This window comes from Ceratotherium simum, chromosome 4, assembly GCF_057802395.1.
Source record: "Ceratotherium simum simum isolate JZ-2026a chromosome 4, ASM5780239v1, whole genome shotgun sequence".
In the NCBI taxonomy this organism is placed as follows: domain Eukaryota; kingdom Metazoa; phylum Chordata; class Mammalia; order Perissodactyla; family Rhinocerotidae; genus Ceratotherium; species Ceratotherium simum.
The window spans coordinates 64,303,426-64,324,318 of NC_141903.1; the positions used below are offsets into that span (position 1 = coordinate 64,303,426).

At 32.9% G+C, this 20,893-nt stretch overlaps 1 long non-coding RNA gene across 1 annotated transcript in view; it reads right to left on the minus strand.

The window, feature by feature from the left end:
* Positions 1-347: 347 nt before the first annotated feature.
* The window catches only part of LOC147917309 (uncharacterized), a 50,942-nt gene continuing 30,396 nt past the window's right edge, over positions 348-20,893 (minus strand). The window contains exon 2 of the long non-coding RNA XR_015551992.1: positions 348-863. This is a non-coding gene — a long non-coding RNA (uncharacterized LOC147917309). The remainder of the gene's footprint in view (positions 864-20,893) is intronic.

A 20,893-nucleotide genomic window follows, 5' to 3' on the forward strand; every position in this document is an offset into this window, starting at 1 on the left:
CCACCCCTAATACATATGGGGTCTGAGAAAAGAATAAAAATGAAGGCCCACATACCACCTGACTAAATACTTAATTTGTAAATCAAATTAATGAGTTTAATAAAATATATTTCAAAATAGATTTTATAGTTCTGCCTTACAAATATATCTTCATAATGAAAAAATAGAAAAATCTATAGCTTTAAATGAAAAATATCAAAGATGATAAATCTCTATATTTATATCTGATAGTTCTCTAGCTGGTCATATCAAGAACTGTTAAATGTGGGAGATTTTACTCTCCATGCAACCTAACAAGTTAGCCTGCCCTACTTTCAGGGACAGTTGAAGAAGACAGGAGACTTGGGTCGGAGACTAAGGACTTTATTACTCACAGCCATACAGTAGCCAGAGTGTCATCGTTTACAGCAGTTTAGTAAGCCCCAATTCCCACATGATGACATGACAAGGGCCACGTGATTCCTGGGTATACAGTGTCTTGCAGTGCAGGAGTGGAACCCCAGCCATAGGAAATTCCAGTCTTTTAAGGGAGCTGCAAGCAAACATGTCCAAACTTCGCATCTGAGAGAGACATTATCTTTATTATTCTGGACAGCAAAATTCTGCCCTCTTTCCTGAAAAAACCTACACTATCTCTGTTATTCAAGTCTGTTTGCCAAACAAATATTCTTTAGAAAGTAGTCTGGGGGGCCGGCCCGGTGACGCAGTGTTTAAGTGCGCTCGCTCTGCTTCAGCGGCCCAGGGTTCGCAGGTTCCAATCCCAGGTGCGCACCACCGCGCCGCTTGTCAAGCCATGATGTGGCGGCGTCCCATATAAAGTAGAGGAAGATGGGCACGGACGTTAACCCAGGGCCAGTCTTCCTCTGCAAAAAGGGGAGGATTGGCATTGGATGTTAGCTCAGGGCTGATCTTCCTCACGCACACACACACACACACAAAAGTAGTCTGGAACAAAAAAATGACAGTGTATCTGCTGGTAAGATGTGTAGAAATACAAGACATCCATGGAGAAATGCCTCCAAATAGTCCTACTGTGTTTGAGTGAATAATAAAGAAATATACCTTTTATGAAACATTTCACAAAATTATTTATGCATTAATTTCAGCAAAATCACTAAATAGATTGCTGTAAATAACTCTTCCACATAGTTTTTGTTCAAGTGAATGAAATGCCAAATTATATATCCTTTCCTGAGTCATTTTAGGTCTTAGATTGTGTTCTATTAATATTAATTTGGAAAAAAACTTTACTTTTCTGTGCAAGTTGTAATGAATTGTCTATGAAATTCTTATAGCAATTCTTAGATTCAGAAATAAAGTAGGATTTTGAAGTTGAGATTAAACTTTGTAATGGAGTTGTATATATTATCATTATAATATACAAAATATTTTAATTTTATCAAATAAATCACTAACTTATATTGCAGTTTTACTATCTCTAACACATATAGATCTGTATAATAAATATAAAGAGTCATCATCACACGTTTCATTTAGACATATGTACATATGTGAATTATTTAATATTTCAAAATATTATTCAGCTGCCATGAGATTTGTTAATTACGAATCATTATATGTAGATTCTTTTAGAACCATGAATTAGACCAAAGAAAAGCAATGAAAGGATCATTGGCATTGATATTTCATATCTATAACATTTCTGCCATATATTAGGAAGGCACTACTGTAACGTTTACTGATCTTTTCTTTATACTGTGTATAATCTGCTATTATTCCTCTTCAGTGGATTGTATATTCACCTCTAAGGTTTCCAATTTTTGTCCTTATTTATTTTTCTTTTCATTATGTTTATGCTTTTCTTCAAATTCTTGAACATTTTTATAATATATGTTTTAGAATTTTTGTTTCCCAATTGCAGACATGGATTTTTGGGCCTGTTTCTCCTGATTATTCTCAGCTTATGGATCACATTTTCCTGGATCTTCGTATGACCAGTACGTTTTGACTGAATGCAGAACATGTAAATATTATGTTTTTGAACATCTGAAATTTGTTGCTTTCCTTTACGAGTGTTGATTTTTTCTGGCAGTGAGTTATTTGTGGATTAGCTTGATCCTTTGAAAGCTTGTCATATCCATTGCTACAATGTGTCTAAAGTAGTCTTTACTCTAGGAATGGTTTATCAGCACAGGCATACCTCACTTTATTACACTTCACTGTATTGTGCTTTGCAGATACTGTGTTTTTCACAAGACCCTCCACCAGCAAAGAGATTATGACTTGCTGAAGGCTCAGATGATAGTTAGCGTTTTATAGTAATCAAGTATTTTTTAATTAAGATATGTACGTTGTTTTAGACATAATGCAATTGCACACTTAATAGACTACATTATAGTGTAAATATAACTTTTATATGCAACAGGAAATCAAAAAATTTGTGTGACTAGCTTTATTCCCGTATTTACTTTATTGTGGTGGTCTGGAACTAAATCCGCAATATATCCAAAGTATGCCTGTACTCAAAATTTGTGTGTATCATTTCTGGTGACTCTACTTATAGCCCTAAGAGTTCAATAACATCTCCCTACTCTTCCTTGTCTGAATTAAATGTCTTCCCACACTATGTGAGCTTTGGTTGTTGTTTAGCTTATAGATCCAAGTTTGTTGTTCATTGTCCAGTCTGGTGGAGTATCGTCCCGTATAGGTGCATGGCTAAATAGTCTTTGGCTGAATACTGAAGAGGAGTCCACTGTAGATTTCTGGAGTTTTTTCTGCATAACAACCTTCTGTATGGTACTTTGCCCATATATTCCAGCTGCCTCTACAGCTATGAACTTTGATCTTTATCTTCTTAATACAGAGAAAATGTTTCTTCTGGTTGATTTCCCCCTCACTACACTAGAGTCCTGAAAGTGCTTCCAGGCATTCAGCAAGCTGGGATAATCATAAAATTCATCTTGTTTATTTTTCTTCTATCAGGATTACAGCCCTGTATTGCCAACTGTCCAATGTCTGAAAACATTTTCTTGTTGTTTATGGCAGGAAAGCTAGTACTTTCAAAGCCAAACAAGTACTCCAACATATTTGTAAGCAGAATCATTTGGTTTTTTTTATATTTTCCATTTTTCTACTGTGATTTTCAACCTCTTACCTCTTGATGTCTATATTTTCCTTTAAACCTTTGACCTTACATGTAATAGCTCTTTTAACTTTCCTGTCTGCTAATTTCAGTGACATCCCTATATCTCTCTTGACTTATCTGTCCTTTTAGCTATGGATCACAGCTTCCCACTTTTGTCTATGGGTATCAATTTGTGATTGATTAGATGCTGGCCCTTGTGGATGTTACAGTGTCGATAGTCTGGATTCTGTTGGCTTCTTTTAAAGAATGATGAGTTTTGTTCTTACAGAAAGTTAATTTATCGTGCCTATTGAGTCTTGGTATTAGAATTTATTAGGACAGTTTTGAAGTTGCCTTACCCTAGTACGAGAGTAGTCGTACCAAGGAAAGCGCTTTCGGTCATTTCAACTGAATGCCCAGAGTGATGAGTGAAGCCTCTCCACCATGGCTGGACAAGCTCCAATGTATCCAGAATTCCTATTCAGGATACAGTCACTCAGTGGTGGTTCTCAGCAAGTTCTCATGGAGAATCATCCTGTGCATGTGCAGATTAATCTTCAGCCAAAGGCTCACGGGATTGCTATGCAGATTTCCGTTGCTTTCTGTCTGCACATCTCCTTTATCTCTCATATTCTGCTTTTGAAATTTCAGCTGCCTCAAGATTCCTGTATTGCAATCACTGATTTCCTCTTCCCAGGGAGACTGTTTCTTTTTGAACTTCCCTTCCTTTTGTCATGGTCCAGAAAGATCCCCCAGGTGGAAAGCTTGGTGAATGTGATGCTTACCTAATGCATTTCCTTTTTCTTACAGATAATAGCCTTGTTCTATGTGTTGTTACTGATCTGAAGAGTTGCTTCATATAGTTTTTTCCAGTTTTATAGTTGTCTAGGGTTGGGGGGTAAGTCTGATACCTCTTATTCCACATTTGAAGGATATTTCTTCTGAGTATAGGATTGTATATTGGAAATGTTTCTAGCATGTTAATATGTCATTAAACAGCCATCAGGCTTTGATCGTTTTTGTTGGTAAGTCAGCCATCAATCTTACTGTTTCTTTGAAGGTAATAACATCTTTTGTTTCTCTGGCTACTGTCAAAGTTTTCTCTTCATCCTTGATTTTCAACAGTTTCACTCTGATGTGATTGGACATGGTTTTCTTTATATTTATCTTGTATGCATTTAAATAAAATATTTGCATCTGCATGGGATTCACAGAGAAGTTTTCATCAGTTTTTGAAAATTATTTGCTGGTATTTCTTCAAATATTGATTCGGTCTCATTTACTCTCTTTGGGATTCAAATTTCACATAGGTTAGAACTTATGATGGTGTCTCACATCTCATGCATTTTATTTTATTGTATATTATTTTTTATCATTCTTGTTTCTCTCAGTGCTTCAGTTTGTATATATTCTATTGTTCTATTTCTGGTTTTCTAATTCTATGTCCTATTATGTCCAATCACATTCAATGTGCTGTTATTTTCAGCTATTTTATTATTTTCAGAATATCCACTTTTTGTAATTTCCAATTCTCTGTCAAACTCTTTACCTTTTTTTTTTTTTTTGGTGAGGAAGATTGGCCCTGAGCTAAAATCTGTTGCCAATCCTCCTCTTTTTGCTGAGGAAGATTGGCCCTGAGCTAACATCCATGCTCATCTTCTTCTATTTTGTATGTGGGATGCTGCCACAGCATAGCTTAATGAGCAGTGTGTAGGTCCACACCCAGGATCCGAACCTGCAAACCCCAGGCTGCCAAAGCACAGTGTGTAAATTTAACCACTATGCCCCTGGGCCGGCCCCCTAAAATCTTTAGCTTTTAATCTATTTTTCATCTTTTCTTTTCTTTCAGATTTTTATCATGATTCACATATTAGTCATAGTTAAATTCCCTATCTGATGATTCCAATATCTGAATTATCTGTAGTTCTTCATCTATTTTCCTTGTTTTATATTAATTCTCAGTCATTTCAATCTCTTTTTGGTATTCCTTGTAAGTTTTGAATGGATGTTGAACATTGTTGAAGTGCACTTGTGAAAACGCTGGATGACGTTTTCTTCTCCCAAAAGGGTAAAGTTTGCTTCCACAGGATTTAGTATTCTGTGATTAACTTGATCTTGCTGAGGTTTGATTTAAGACTTCGTTAGGGCTGGTCTATTCAGTCTCTCCTTCCTCGTGGAGTGTCGTCCTTATTCGTGGTCATTATCCTTAATTCTTGGATATGGTCCTTATTTCAAGGGCGTGGCTTTTTGGGTTTTAACCAACGGTCTAGGTGTTGATTAAGGCTCATAAACCACGGTAAAGTTTTAGCTTTAAAATCTACCTCTCAGTATTTCACAGCTACTCGAATTTTTGCTCATTTCTTTAGCATCTTGGTTGCTGTTCTCAGCTGTGTTTCTTTGAGATTTACCTAGCACATGTACAGCAAGGAGTGAGCCAACAAGTAGAGAAAAACATGTTTACAGTTTTTAGGCTCCTTTTCTGTGGTTTTTGCCACTTTGGGATTTTCCTGAGTTCCTGATGTCTTGGCAGCCCTGAACTCAATCTCCATCTTTTTGGACCATGGAGTCTGACGCTTTGTTCTTTGGCCCTATTCTGTCATACCTGGATTGAAGAACAACCTCAGGGAAAAAGCTGTGATACCTGATACCTAAAGAAAGAATAGATCCTTTATTTGTAAACTGTTATTAATAATATCATACATCGTTGTTGAAATGCTTTGATAATACATGTACAAGGTCCAGAACAGTGATATTTAGTATAGTTTTAAGAATACATAAAGATAAGCAAAGTTTGCTGGCAAGTGAATTTATGGTCCATAATTAAAGATGTGTATTAAAGACATTGCATCAAATAAAAATTCCACTTAAAATACATATAACTGGACATTCACCCTTTAACAGAAGGCAATAGGTTAAAATCAAAATTAATGCTCAGAAGAGTGAATGTGATATTTTATATATTCACAGTGTCACAAATTTTAAAATATTGGAAATGATTACATAGTAGCATACTCCAGCTGGTAAATGGAGTATTTGATTTATTTGTCCCATTTTTGTTTTTAATGTTTTAAAAAAATGTACTGGTAACTATTGCTAAATGTAAAACAATTTGATTTAAAGTTTTTCGCACATACAACTCTCTAACACATCTTTATCTCTCAGGTAATCTTTTTTACCTACTTTCTTTCATTTCGATATATTGGCCTTTTCTAAGCCATCCTTTTCTGTAATGGTATCTTTAGATGGAAAGTGAAGGTAACGTTTGTATCAAGATTCCAATATCTGATCCTTGTTTAGCAAGTCATATTCTGATTTTTTTTTATAATTTTCTGTTAGATATTAAGTAGATGCAATATTACATTGTGGGAAACACCAGCAGTAGGGATAAACTGGAAACACAATTCAGAAAATATAAAATTTCAGAAAATATACATTTCAGAAAATATAAAACAGGGGATTTTTTTCTTAAACAAAATTTATGATTAAATAAATAAATCCTTAAAGTTTATAAAGTTTCCAAGACACTTTTGAGCAACTTGTTTACATTGAATTAACTGTTTTAGCTAAAATAATCTGCAGCGAACATCATTTAGATGTATACACTCTCTTTTGGCAGGTTCTTAAGAAAGGGATCATTTCCAAGATTTTTGAAGTGTGCTCTCTTGAATTCTGTTCTGGTTTTGTTGAGAGTTATATGTACATATCAAACACTCTCAGAATAGATGTTGGGCGTGTCTGCCAGTGATAGAAAATGATAGACATCCAATAGTTCTCCTTTAAAATATGTGTTGAGAAAGTAGTTAAACATGTACACAAGGAAGTGTAGGCAAACTGTTTATTATAGAATTTTTCATCCAAGTGAAATATTTGAAATAGACTATAGCAAAAATTGTTGGTGGGTTAAAAAAATTAAAGTATAGCCTCACATAGTTACTCATGCAAAAAATGCTCATTCGACACTCATGTTTTGGTGTTTTTGAAAGAACATTCTAGGAGAAATACATAAAATGAATTTGAGAGTTACATAAAACCTAACCATGTGAAATTATCATCAAAAATGGTTGAATGTTGGTAATTTCATACAGTTCACCCTAATCCATGCAGGAAGTTCAGTTAAGAGGTAGTTTTACTGTTCCAGTTAGAGAACATGGTAGCTTGTACCAGTTGTTGGCAATGCATATGTAAAGAAGTAAAGAGACGGTTAAAGATAATGAAAAGGATTTGGTAACTGGATGTGAGGTGTGAGGATGGGAACAGTAGAGCCAAGCGTGGCTCTTTTGCTTGTGACTTAAACATACAAGAAGATTGTGTGTCATTTATAAAATATGGAGCACTAAAAGAGGAATAGTTTTGTTTTGCAGGGTGGGGAAGCAATAATAAATTCAGTAGAATTTTTGTCATATTCGTGTAGAATTTGAGGTGCTGCTAGGACATCCTAGTGGAGAAACCTGTGTGGTAGTTGGGTAAGCATACGTAACAGTCATAGACGTGTTTGCTCTTGAGGCATAGAAGTTGTGTTGAAGCATGAGAATGTATGAGATGATTTAGGAAACTGTATAGAGATAAGAGGGCCTAGAACAATTCTGAGAATTACCAAGATTTAAGGAGGTAGAAGAAACCAAAAATTGGCCCAGAAAAGAATATCCAATGTCGTAGAAAACCAAGAGAATGTTATAACACAGGGAGGATTAGAGACTGGTTTTGGTGAGCAATCAAGAGTCAAATAATACAGAAATTCCAAACAAGATAGTAGTTGAAAAACATTCATTGGATATAATCTCAAGAAAGTAATTGGTGACCCCCCTACAAGCAATTGAAGTAGAGTAATTGAAGCACTTCACTGGAGTGGGTCGAAGTAGGTAAAGAAGGAGTATGGAGTCGTTGAAGATGATGAGAAGATCTATATTTATTTACATGGAAATGTGTTCATAATGTGTTAATAAATTTTTGAACATCAGGTTACAAAGCAGTATTAAAATACAATCTATTTTATAAGAATATACACATCAAAGTATGAAATGACTAGAAATTGAGCATAAACTATACACCACACAGTTTGCGTAGAACTTTATATTATTACCTCAGAGGCTTTCTATAAAAAATGAATGGGATGAGAAAACCACAATTTAAGTAAGTCTATAATCACACAATGAATAAACCGGTGGAGCTTCAATTCTTTTCAGGAAGTCTTGCCCCCTCCTCCCAAAAAACATCAGTTTCCTGAAGTTATTTCCAGGATTGGATACATTTGTAATTATTTTGTAATGTCTGTTCATGAAAAAAAAGAAAGCTTTAAAACTAAGCATATAACAACCACAGAAAAATCTCTGATACATAACTTTTCTCATAACACAAAAATTCAAATAATGGGTCAGTTTTCAAATAAGATTAAGTGATGGAGAAAAACTACATGAATAAAAGTGTGTTCATATTTTTAATAACAATTATTCCAGAATGTCAAAAGTGTGCAAGTGTTGAGTTTTTGTAAGTATCTTAAAGTTTGATGAAAATATCAATATGTCTAAAATTTTAAAACCTGTTATATTATGTTTAGTAGGACTATGCCTTGTTATATAATAGGGGAATTCAAGAGTGTCAAAACTGGTTGGTATGAATGTAAGGTCACAATTATCATACATCCCTCTTTACAGCTGTGACGTCAGTTGTGAAAACTGATCATGGTATCCCCACTGAAACTCTTGTAGATTAATTGTGCTGGTTCTGCTCAGATAAAAGTTAGGTCAGCAAATGCAAAATGAAGTGGATATGTTAGGTCAAAGAAATGCTCACATGAACTGCGTAATATACTTCATTTCCTTGAGTTGGCCAGATTATTGCTCTAGTTCTTCATTATGTTTCTAAGCACTCTATGTTTAATTAGAAGTTGAAGTACATTGTATATATATACACCACATCTTCTTTATCCATTCATCTGTTGAGGGGCACTTGGGTTGCTTCCAAATCTTGGCTATTGTGAATATGCTGCAGTGAACATAGAGATGCATATATCTTTTGGAATTAGTGTTTTCATGTTCTTTGGATAAACACCCAGCAGTGGCATATCTGGATCGTATGATAGTTCTATTTTTAATTTTTTGAGAAATCTCCATACTGTTTTCCATAGTGGCTGCATTAGTTTACATTTCCACCAGCAGTGTTTGAGGGTTCCCTTCCAATCCAACAATTGTTTCTTGCTTTTTTTTTAAATAGCCATTCTGACAGGTGTGAGGTGATATATTATAGTTTTGATTTGCGTTTCCCTAATAATTAGTGATGTTGAACACCTTTTCTTGTGCCTGTTGGGTATCTGTATATCTTCTTTGGAAAAATGTCTGTTCATATTCTCTGCCCATTTTTTCATTGGATTGTTCATTTTTTTGTTGTTGAATTGTATGAGTTCTTTATATAGTTTGGAAATTAATCCTTTATCGGATGATTTGCAAATATTTTCTTCCAGTTGGTGGGTTGTCCTTTCTTTTTGTTGATGCAATAGAATACTACTCAGCCATAAAAAAAGACGAAATCATGCCATTTGCAACAACATTGCTGGACATTGAGGGTATTATGCTAAGTGAAATAAGTCAGATAGAGAAAGACAAATACCATATGATTTCACTGATGTGTGGAAGATAAACAAACAAACAAACAAACACATAGATAAGGAGAATAGATTGGTAGTTACCAGAGGGGTAGTGGGTGGGGAGAGGGCAAAAGGAGTAAGGGGGCTTGTATTGTATGGTGACAGATGGAAACTAGATTTTTGGTGGAGAACATGATGCAGTCTATACAGAAGTCAAAATATAATGATGTACACCTGAAATTTACAGTGTTATAAATCAATGTGACCCCAATATAATAATTAAAAAATAAATAAATAAAACAAAATTAATAAAGAACTTGTACATATAACAAAAAAAAGAAATTGAAGTACAATTGTAATTGTAACCCTTTTCTGTCATGAAATAATGAGGATTAATTTATCAATTTCAAAAACCAAATATGATCAGAATTTGGATATTACATTTTATACTTAACACTATTTTCTTGTGGTCATATGAGTATACTTTAAAATCCTCCGATATATAAATAAATATATAAATTGCTATGCCCAGACATATCAATATTTGACAAAAAAAAGAATATCAACAGTGAGATTTTTATTCATAATAATAAATGCAGAAAATCCTAGTAATTAGTAAATAACACTTCTAAAATGTTTCAAGTATTTTTCATCCTTCTCTAGGATCTAAAATGGAGGGTGAACCAGCCGCTTTCATGGTTCTGGTTTAACAGGACCGATTCCTCAATACCTTTTCTCTGCAAATAATCTTTCGCAAGAAACAGCATTCTCCCAATGGCCTCCATTACTGTGATTGACAGAGAACATGTAGGAAGTTGGCTAATACACCACCACAGTATAAGAAGCAGTATTCCAGTATCACCATTTTTGAAGTGGTGGCAGGTGTGAATCAAATTGGCATAGAAAGGAGAAAAATCTCTTTGCTCAGTACTGCTTCCATTTCCGTTCCAAGTGGCTATATTAAGAGCTCATTTGGCATCTTGCAGTTTTGCCTCCCTCATTTGGATCCGAATTAACCAGTACCAGGTAAGAGACTATGTTTTGAAAGTTGTCATTCCACATATTTGATATGCATGGGGAACGGTATTAATTATTATTTTAGCCTCCAGCACTTATTATCTGAGAATCCTGAAAATGCTTTCACAGAAAAACACAAACTAAAATAGAAGGCTACAGAAGATTTACTCTTATTACCAAGTTTGCTTTAATTTTACATTATAACAACTACTAGGTGAATAATTATCACATAACTAAAATGGAATTATAAGAATAATGCTGGTATTTGCTTTTGTTTGCACACTTTCTTTTTGGTTTTAATCAATAAATCTTTCTATGGAAAGAGTTAATATTTAGTAAGAACTTAGGCCATGCTATAGCTTTACATAAACTATGCCCATCCCTACTGATTTGCAAAAAGATAACTTTATTTCCATTAACATCTTTACACAGCTGTCCTTTCCATTAACAAGTTAATGATGCTGTTAAGTGCGTTGCAGGTTTAGAACCAAGGTCTGCTTGTTGCCAGGTCAAGAAATATGTTAGCTTTCCAAAATTGATGTAGACATTAAAATAAATAAATGTTTTGGTAATATAAAAATTATCATGTGGAGTGTTTTCACTTATAATCTCCAACTCCAATAACTCTGATACTAATTGCTTATTTCCTTTATAACATTTAACACAATCTGAAATTTTTGATGATATACTATTGATCTCTATTTTTTGTCTCTCTCAACTTGAAGGCAGATGCCTTGTGGTTTCTCTTATTTATCACTGTATTCTCACTATCTAGAGCATTTCTTGGCACCAGGCAGGTGCTCAATAAATATTTGTTGAATTTTAAAACATATTTTAATAAATATGAGAATTTCAAATTTATATCATTCTGAGAGTTTTATAAACTGTATATTATTTTAATTGCAAGCAAATAAAATGAAGTATATGTTTGTAAATACTCAAGTAAAGGCAATAAAATATAATATCCTGAGAATTAAAAAGAAAAAGATGTTTTAAAGATGGGGATATTAGAAAAGTATTAAAAATAATCCCCCATTTTATTTTTTAAATATATTACCACTTGAAATATACTGCCACTTACAAGACTTTTGAAATTATATCCAAGTTAGGCCTCTAAAAGTTATCAAAAGTCTAACAACGTATGCCCTAAAATATAATTCTTAAGAATTTACTTATGGCAAAGTCTTTCTGGTATTTTTCTTGAAACATCATATTTTCAAGCTGAATTTCAACCCAAGAAAAATAAAATGGATATTAACTATTTTTTCATATTTGATTCTTTAGTGATATCTCCATTCCCCAAACTCTATCATTCTATCTGCATTCTGAGAGAATTTCCCTCTCTGCCTTCCACAATACTGATTAAAGCTTTACCACTGTTGAAACTTCTTTATTGCCTTTGTTAACCAATATTTTATTGCAGATTTACTTACTTTTTTCCTATTTTGGTTTCCTTGAATTTCTGGCTTATCTCCTCCCATTTTCCCCATATGGTTATATTCTCCTGTAGCCTCTTACATTTTTGGGGGGATAACAAGTTACTTTGAAAAAATTAGTTCTATTCCTTGTAGAAATGCATTTGCAGTGATAGGCACTCCCTCTGAGACACTGTGGCAATATTCTTTCCTTTGAGATTTCAAGGCCCCACAATGTTTTGTTGTTTATTTTATTCATCCTCAATTTAGGAAGAGAGCTATCCATGTCAGAATTTGTTATGAAACAGTGTTTAATAGGAGGCCTGATGGTGACTGAACCAAACCCAATCCAAACTGGCTCAAGTGAAAAAGAGAATTTATTGGCATATCTACCTAAAATTTCCAGTGGCCGATCAGGTATGTATGGATCTAAAGACTCAAATGACGTTATCAGGAGTCACACTCTCTATTGCTCACTCCTGTTCCATTTATTTTGGCCTCATGCAGGCAGCCTCTACACATGTTTTGGCAAGATGGCCTTCACATGCTTTCCTCTCAGAAACCTTTGCTCGAAGAGCTTCATCTTTCCCATACCGTAGTTTCAAAAATGTTTTTACGATTGATTTGGATTTTCTCCTTCTCAGGCTATTTGTGAAGTAGTCACTTTGGCCAGAGGTCTGTGAATATGTTGGTTCAGCCTAGGTTTCATGTCCACTTCTAATGATGAAGAAAGGGATTAGTCTTGTTGATTGCATGAAATGAGAGTTAGAGGAGTTTCTGAATAAAAGAAGATGATGGGGGTAGGGTTGCTAGAGAGAATAACAATTGTGTACTACATAGAGGTCATATAAATTTTTCTTGATTCTGCTCACTATCTAGCAAACCCAAGTTTCTTGGATTTAGGGCAATGGCCTGGATTTTGGGCCATTATTTCCAGTTAAAGCCTGAAATCATGGAAAGTACAATGAAAGTTTTAAAAAGTTGGTTCTAATATGAACTTTGCAACTGCCTATTTATGTAAACTTGAGAAGGTCATTCGACATTTCAGGACCTCCATTTCCTCTGATATAAATTTAGGTAACTATATTATGTTTTCTCTAAAATCCTAATTTCATGATTAAATAGCTTGTGAGTTGCTCTTGTGTCTGTCACCAGCTCTCTCTCTGTCTTGGTTTCTCAAGCATAAAATATGGTGCACAATTCTTGTCCTTTCTGCCTTTTGGTGTACAGTGATAGTGAAATACAGTGAGTGGAAGGAAAGTACCATGAAATATGTGAACAAAATAAGTTTTCATTTTCACATTGCAAGAACTAAATTATGGATCACTTTGTTCAACTGATTCTTAGACAACCTCTCTTCAAAACAACCTGAAACAATGCAAATGTTTGTTGATGTGATATATATTATTCCTATAAATCCCATTTGTGTATAGTTTAATAAAGTCTGTAAATGTTTCTTCTCTATCCTCAACCCCCAAATGCTGACGGTACTGTGTAAGTGACTCAGTTTACCTAAGAAGTATAATAATAATAGCAGCTAATATTTATTGAGTGCTTATTTTAAACTAATTAATTAAACTAAAATGCATATCATTTAATCCATAACATAAAACTTTAACTATTTTGGATATTTTCCTGAAATAATATTTGTGGAAACCTAGTAATACTTGCTTTACTTTTCAGGATAATAGGGATATATTAGTGTGACTATTGACTATTTATATGGGACATAAAAAAATTATGTGGTATCTTATCTGCATATTAATTAGTGATTGTCACATTGCTTCTGAGGTATGTATTTATAGAACACATTTGTGGTTGCTTTTACAATATGAATTAAATAATTCAGCTTTTTCATTCCCACCACTTCCACTGGAATACATATGTTGAATTAATTAAATTTTAACCTAATTATTTTTGTCACTCATGAAACAATATTTGAGTCATTTTTCTGTATGAAAAATTTATAAAACTTCCACATTGCTACTGATTTTTATCTGATAATACCATTTAACCTATCAGATATACAATTTACTGTAAATTTCACCTGTAATATTTAAGCTATTTCTCATCAAATTCAAATATTTTTTAAAATGAAAATCATACAGCCTTTGCACAAACAAAAGCCTTCTCATTCACTGTTTGCTTTCTCCCACTTTTCCCCAGGGCATTACATATTATATTCTTTTTAAGGTGAGCCACTGTTCTGAGAGCCTCTGTAATAATGTAGATTCATTCTTTGTTTTATGATGTAGTAATTACTTACAGTGCTACAGTTATAATCGTAATGTGAACAGCGCAACTGTCACTGGGTAAAATGTGTTCTTTGAGCATGGTAGGTAGGTAGATATGACTTGGAAGGTTGTTGAATGGAAAAACATTAAATGCCAACTCATAACAAAGGAGTCCATATGAGTAAGGCAAACTAGAAAACAGTAGAAATGAACTCTTTTGATATACTTCTCGTTGTCACAATGGTTTGTGAAGAAATGTTGAATTTGTCTTTAGCTTATTCTTTATCTATTTAGTGACCTTATTTTTAGTGTTTTCATGAAATAGTGGACTTTATTGTTATGAAAATGAATGACACTTTTCACTATATAAAGATTGAATAAATCACTGTCTATACGTAAAAAAGGATCAAGAATCTTGTTGCAATGATTTCAGATGAAACGATGCATTTGGAATTTTATTCATAAAAATTAAAGTATTTTAAAATGAGAAAAATAATTACTTGATCATATTTAAGTTCTTAAAATTAATAAATACATTATATTTCAGGGTAATGCAAGGCAAAACAATGTATTCAACGAATCCAAATAATAAATTGAGGAAAATGAATATTTTTGACTTGAAATATCTAAATTTTGTTTTTGAAATTTTTTTGCTTTGCTGCATTGAATACTCATCACTCCTTAATTCTTTATTAGGTTTATTATCAAAGTAATCAATGATATTATACCAATAAGCAAATGTCAGTTCTATTTCACTGACACAATTTAAAGTATTTGAGGAAACAGGTTGAATTTGTCATATAGCTTCAGGAGAAAATAAATTTATGCATATATAACACGAAGTTACATGAAGTTTTAGCAGCCTGAAATATTTATAATGGTCAAACTTTGGTTCCCTGTCTGTTGATATGATGGAAGGTCATGTTTTTTGTATTGTTTTTCAAACAGTGCTTTACTTATGCTTCTTCTATTGGTTTAGAAAGGATTATTTATCCTTTTGATCGTATTAAATTAACATGTTTCTTACTCAAAAACAAAGCAAGCCACTAAAATATATTCTATTTCATTGACATGTCTTCTGTAGCCTAAAATATACATACATTCAAACAGCAGTTGGAAATGTCAACTGCATTCGACACTGGCCAATTGATGAAAATGATTTGTCCTATTAACTTAGCTCCCACAATTAGACCTGTTCACCATGGCTGCTGCATAGTGTGCTTTTAGCTATAGTGACCTGTGCTGTTACAAGAAATAAGTTTTGGAAATGGTCTTTATCCTCCCAAACAAAGTTAGTGCATCCAGATTTGGAAACTGACAGCAGTAATATCCCCCAACTAAAGCTGGAGCTTAGCCCTGTTATACTTATTAAAAAGCCTATTCATACAAATTAAATCCATTCCATATCCTGGCCTCTGATGACAGCTCCATTTCTCTCCCTGTCTGGTTTGAATTACCTCAAGTCTGTACCCAGAAAGAATTTATCCCTTTCAAGAGACTTCTCCAAGCCTATAATACATTCACATGGGTTGTCCCATCAATGTGGTGAATTTGCATTATTATTTCATTATGAGTAGGAAAGAAAGCGGATTAGATCTCTTCCAGCATTGGCAGAGCCTAATTCAACCTGAACACATGATTAAAGCTGGCATTTATGACTATAACTGTCAGAGAAAACTAATTGTAAACTGAGAGCTGTGGATAATTATGGCTTTTGCTATTAAACCATTTCTCTCCTATTTATCACAGAACCAACTACAGACTTTACTACTGTTTGTGTTTGGTTCTCTGATTACTATGAACCTACTTATGCAGATGAAAATTGATCTATATTCTCAAATTGAGGGCTTTATGTAGACTTAAGTTCAATCATGCTTTAGTATGTGCGTTTTACTTTTTTTTCCTTTTAGGTTTTTTTTTTGGAAAAGGTGAAGTGACACTAACACCACTGTTCCAAGACACTGCATTTTGCATTGTTTTAATTACAAACCTTGAAGCAGCTACCTGGTAATCAGTTTGACACATATGCTATTTGAACTGCCACATATAAGAGATTTTAAAAAATTATCCCCTTTTATGAGCACATATATATGCTAAAGCCTTTAGAATCATGTACATACACGTTTATATTTTTTATGTTAATATATATTACACAGGTATGAATACGCATATACAAAATACAGACATATAACTACACATATTGAAAGATATGTATACTATACACATACATACATATATATACATGCATGCACATGCATATATACATACAAATAAACATATGGCTATATCACTGCTAAACCTTGTAAGCCCTTAATGATGTAACAAATATCTTCATAATTTTACGGGAAGCTGTATGGGGTAGCCACTAATCACACAAGCTCTAAAGTATGTCTACTTAGGATTCAATTCCAGTTTTACCATTTACCAGCTATGCACATTTGTACAGCGTCTTCATTTTAAAAATGTGTAAATATTATTATGAGTAGGATAGTTAAATGAAATAATTGTTGTAGACTAACTTGTACTCAGTAAGTGTTCAATTAATGTGAGCTTTTAGCTAGTTTTAGAAAATGCTGTTATTGTGACTGTGAATCACTGTGTTTGTATGAATTTGTGTGGCAATGTATTTTTGAGGTGAAAATATAATAATAGCAATAGGTATAATTCAACTGCAGGCTTCGATTTTATGGGACAGTTCTAATTCATGAAATTGTACTCAGCAAAGACAATTACTTAAAATCTTATGTAGCAGAAATTTAATTTTTATAACTGTAGAAATTATTTATGAATAGTAAATTACACATCAAAGGAAAAAAATAGCTTCTTGTGTTTTATCATTTCTGAGGGTCAATAAAGATGACATTTTATTCATAATCACTCAGCAATATTGAAATTGAAACTCATGGGTTATGGGATTCTGTAACTGTACCAATTTTTAACATTTAATCTATTTTATAAGTATGAATGATTAAAATAATAAATTTGTACCATAAAAAGTAATAATATTAGTTTATAATCAACTGCAGATGATATATGCAATAATTGAACATGGAGACTTGAATCAAGAACTGTTTTTCTAATTCTTTTCTTTTCTTTCTTTTTTTACGAAATAAAAGAGCTTTTAAAACTATCCCGGTCTCATGACCTTTCTGATAAGTCTTTGTGTTTGTGCATTATCTTTCCATCTCTGTGCATCATAAATATTTTGGCACTTACATTAATTGTGCACATACAGTTGTGTGCACCACTTTTTCACTCATCATTAGTTCATAAACATTGATCCATGTTTTTACATAATCTCTGTATTATCATTTAAATGACCTCTTAAAATGCTATTCAATCAATATGCCATAATTTTCTTAAACTATACCTTACTCTTCTGAGACTTTTAGGCTATTTTAAATTGTTATGTGCATAGAACAGTAAGAAAATTTCTGAGCATATTTCTTTGCTTCGATTATTTATTCAGATTTAAATATTTGGAATCAGATTACATTTTTGAAAGGTATGAAACTAACTATGTTTTTAAAATTTTTTGCCACATTAGTCTCCAAAAGGTTGGTGTAAGCAATAAGGTTTTCCCTAACAACAGTATAGTGTTGTTTGGTTTTATTTTTATTATTTTATTAATTTGTCAATGGCATATAAACATTAAAATCCATTCCTTAATGTTAGATTAAAGACCAAGGATAACAAATCAACAATTATGAAATCAAGTTCATTCTCTGTGTATACATTAAATGACATCTAATTGTTTGATTTTTACTTTCTGACAGCTTGCACTTTGCTTATGTGTCCTGAAGGACCACTGATAAATAAATTATGCTTGCATTTCAGAAGTCTTAATTTCATATTAAAACGACAACCTGAGTCAACACTTCTGATGGAAAACACTTCTCTCAAGAAGTAAAGCATCACTGAACACAAGATTTAGCTTGTTTAATTGAAGTTAAAGTGAAAAGATAAATTAAAAATGTCCTTATTCTAGAGTACAGAACATTTTAGTCTATGTACCAAATTATCATTAAAATTAAAGTTTATAAAGACTGTAGCTCAAAATATATACATATATTTTCTAATTCAGATCATGGTATTCATAGGTAAAAATTATTTACCCAATAGAGCTAGCATCACTTTGAATGAAAGAAGCATGTGTTTATGATGTTATCATAAATTCCTATAATTCAGTGATGATTAGGTACTAGAATTTTACCTAAAAATGATTCTCAGGTGAACTTTGTTTCAATTTTCACAAGAAACAAATTCTAGTGTAGAATTGTATTTTTTTCTTGTGTCAAAAAATCTCTAGAATCTCCCCCCATTATAAAAAAAAAAACCAACAGAAAACATTTGATTCTGCCAAAGTGTTTGTAGTATCAGGTAAAAGTTGTTGAAAGGGTTGTTAAACATTTGTATGCATATTAAGTAATTTTATTAGATTTTTTTTTTAGAAATACAGCCAACTACCATTTTTATTCATTGATCATCATTAATGATATCTCTACGGGTGAGTAGATTGAGATGCAAAGAAGTTATCAAGTAAACCAAGACATAAAAATGATTACAAATGGAAAACATTTTATAGATTTGTTAGTGTTCTCAAGAGTATATGAATATAATTTCTCAGAAAATGCAATAGATATAACCAGCATATTGCTGGATTTAAGAGGAGTAATATATTGTTGCTCAACTATAGTCCAAAGCCTACTTTTACATTATTAAGAAAAAGAAAGTATATAACCCAAATGAGAGTACGACAAGCGAAAGCCCGAAAATATTGACTGGGATCCCAAGAATTGAGCAAGTTGTAAATGACAGTGACTAAAAAAAATACAACACTACACAAAAATGCAGATGCTCTCATGCTCATTGTGTGGAGGTCAATGCAATGAAGACCAAGGGAGGCTTGTAGTTGATGTGAGAACTCTGTTTTGCTTTTGCTTGAATTAAGGACTGGTGGCTACACACTGAAACTTTAATTATTTTTCCTTTCACTCTAGAATGCAAATTTAAATAAAATCTTTCCTAATGAGATCCTTAGTCATACAGGGATTTGACAGAATAGTAAGACTCATGACAATATTTCCTTTTATTATTTTCTCACTTTCATTTCTTAACAGTAATATGTGTTGAAGTAAAATACCTTTTTTTAAAAAAAAATCTCTATCTTTGTTTTAAGTGCCAGTTGCCACCAAAAGCACTTGCGCTTTCACAATGCAGATTCTGACTAACAAAATACAGAAGACTGATTTCCTGAAGATGGTATCTACCCTAGGGAAGCCATGCATATCTGACTAAGTGGGTACTCTACAAAAAACAAGGGAATTAAATAAGCAAACATATTCTGGAACAAATTCTAGTTCTTTCTCCTTCTGTTTTGGGAACACTAACAGCTAGGCCTTTATTCTCTAGGCAAGATACTAGAAGATCCTTCTCTGAGAAACATAGTAATCTAAGAGAAATTACTAGAGACATCAACATTGAGGATTTCCAGCTAGATGCTTTATAGCAAAGACGAGTTGATAAGCTCGACACACATGCTTAGAGCATCCATATATAGCATTTTACTTCCATTTATAGCATCTTACTCTTAAAGATGAGACAGTAAGCAAGGATCACCATATATCTAAGGAAAACAGAGACCAAATAAATTAAAGAAAAATGTAATTTCAAGTAAACCATCATTCAATAGTATGCTGGGGCCTGCTGGCTTGGGGGCAAAAGTCAATTGTTAATATCTTCTCCCTACTCTGCATTCAATGACTACATGTTGGTACCTTGAAATCTGCCATGTGGAAGTATTTACACCATTGAAATTGGCTAACTCTGAAAATACAATGCTATCATTAATTTTCCCAGAGACATACAGGAAGTGTTATATCTACAAACAAGAAGAGATGCTGTATTTTCAATACAGAAAAATCAGAACAAAAACAAAACTCTTCAAAATTAAAAATATGAAACAAGAATTGAAAAACTCAGCAGAATTTTTGGAAAGTTTTGCTCCCCAAAGCAAGAGCAAAACAAAACAGAATAAAATATAGGACAGAAAAGAAAAAAATTAAACTGCTAGTCTAGATGTTCAACATCCTAGCAGTAGAAAATCCAAAAAGAGGCAACAAAGAAAATGGAGTGGGGGAAATAATAAAATTATCCAATAATATTTCCCAGACCTAAAAATCATAAGTTTCCTGATCGAAAGCTCTTACTAAATATCCAGAACCATGAATAAAAACAGATGCACACCATGAGACATCATCATTGAATTTTAACTCATGAAGATAAGAAGAAAATCCTGTAAGCTTTCCCTGAGAAAAACTTATCTTATACAAAGACTCAGGAAAAAGAATAACTTTTACTGTTTCAATTTCAACATAAGACGTTTGAAGACAAAAGGGCAATACTATCAAATTACTGAGCAAAAATGATTTCTAATCCAGAATTCTACAACCAGTTAAACTCTTATACAAAGATGGGGGTAGAGTGAAGACAAATTCAGACAGGTAACTAAGACTATTGAGATCCTCAAGAAAAATGAGAAATTAAACAAAAAAAATATTTA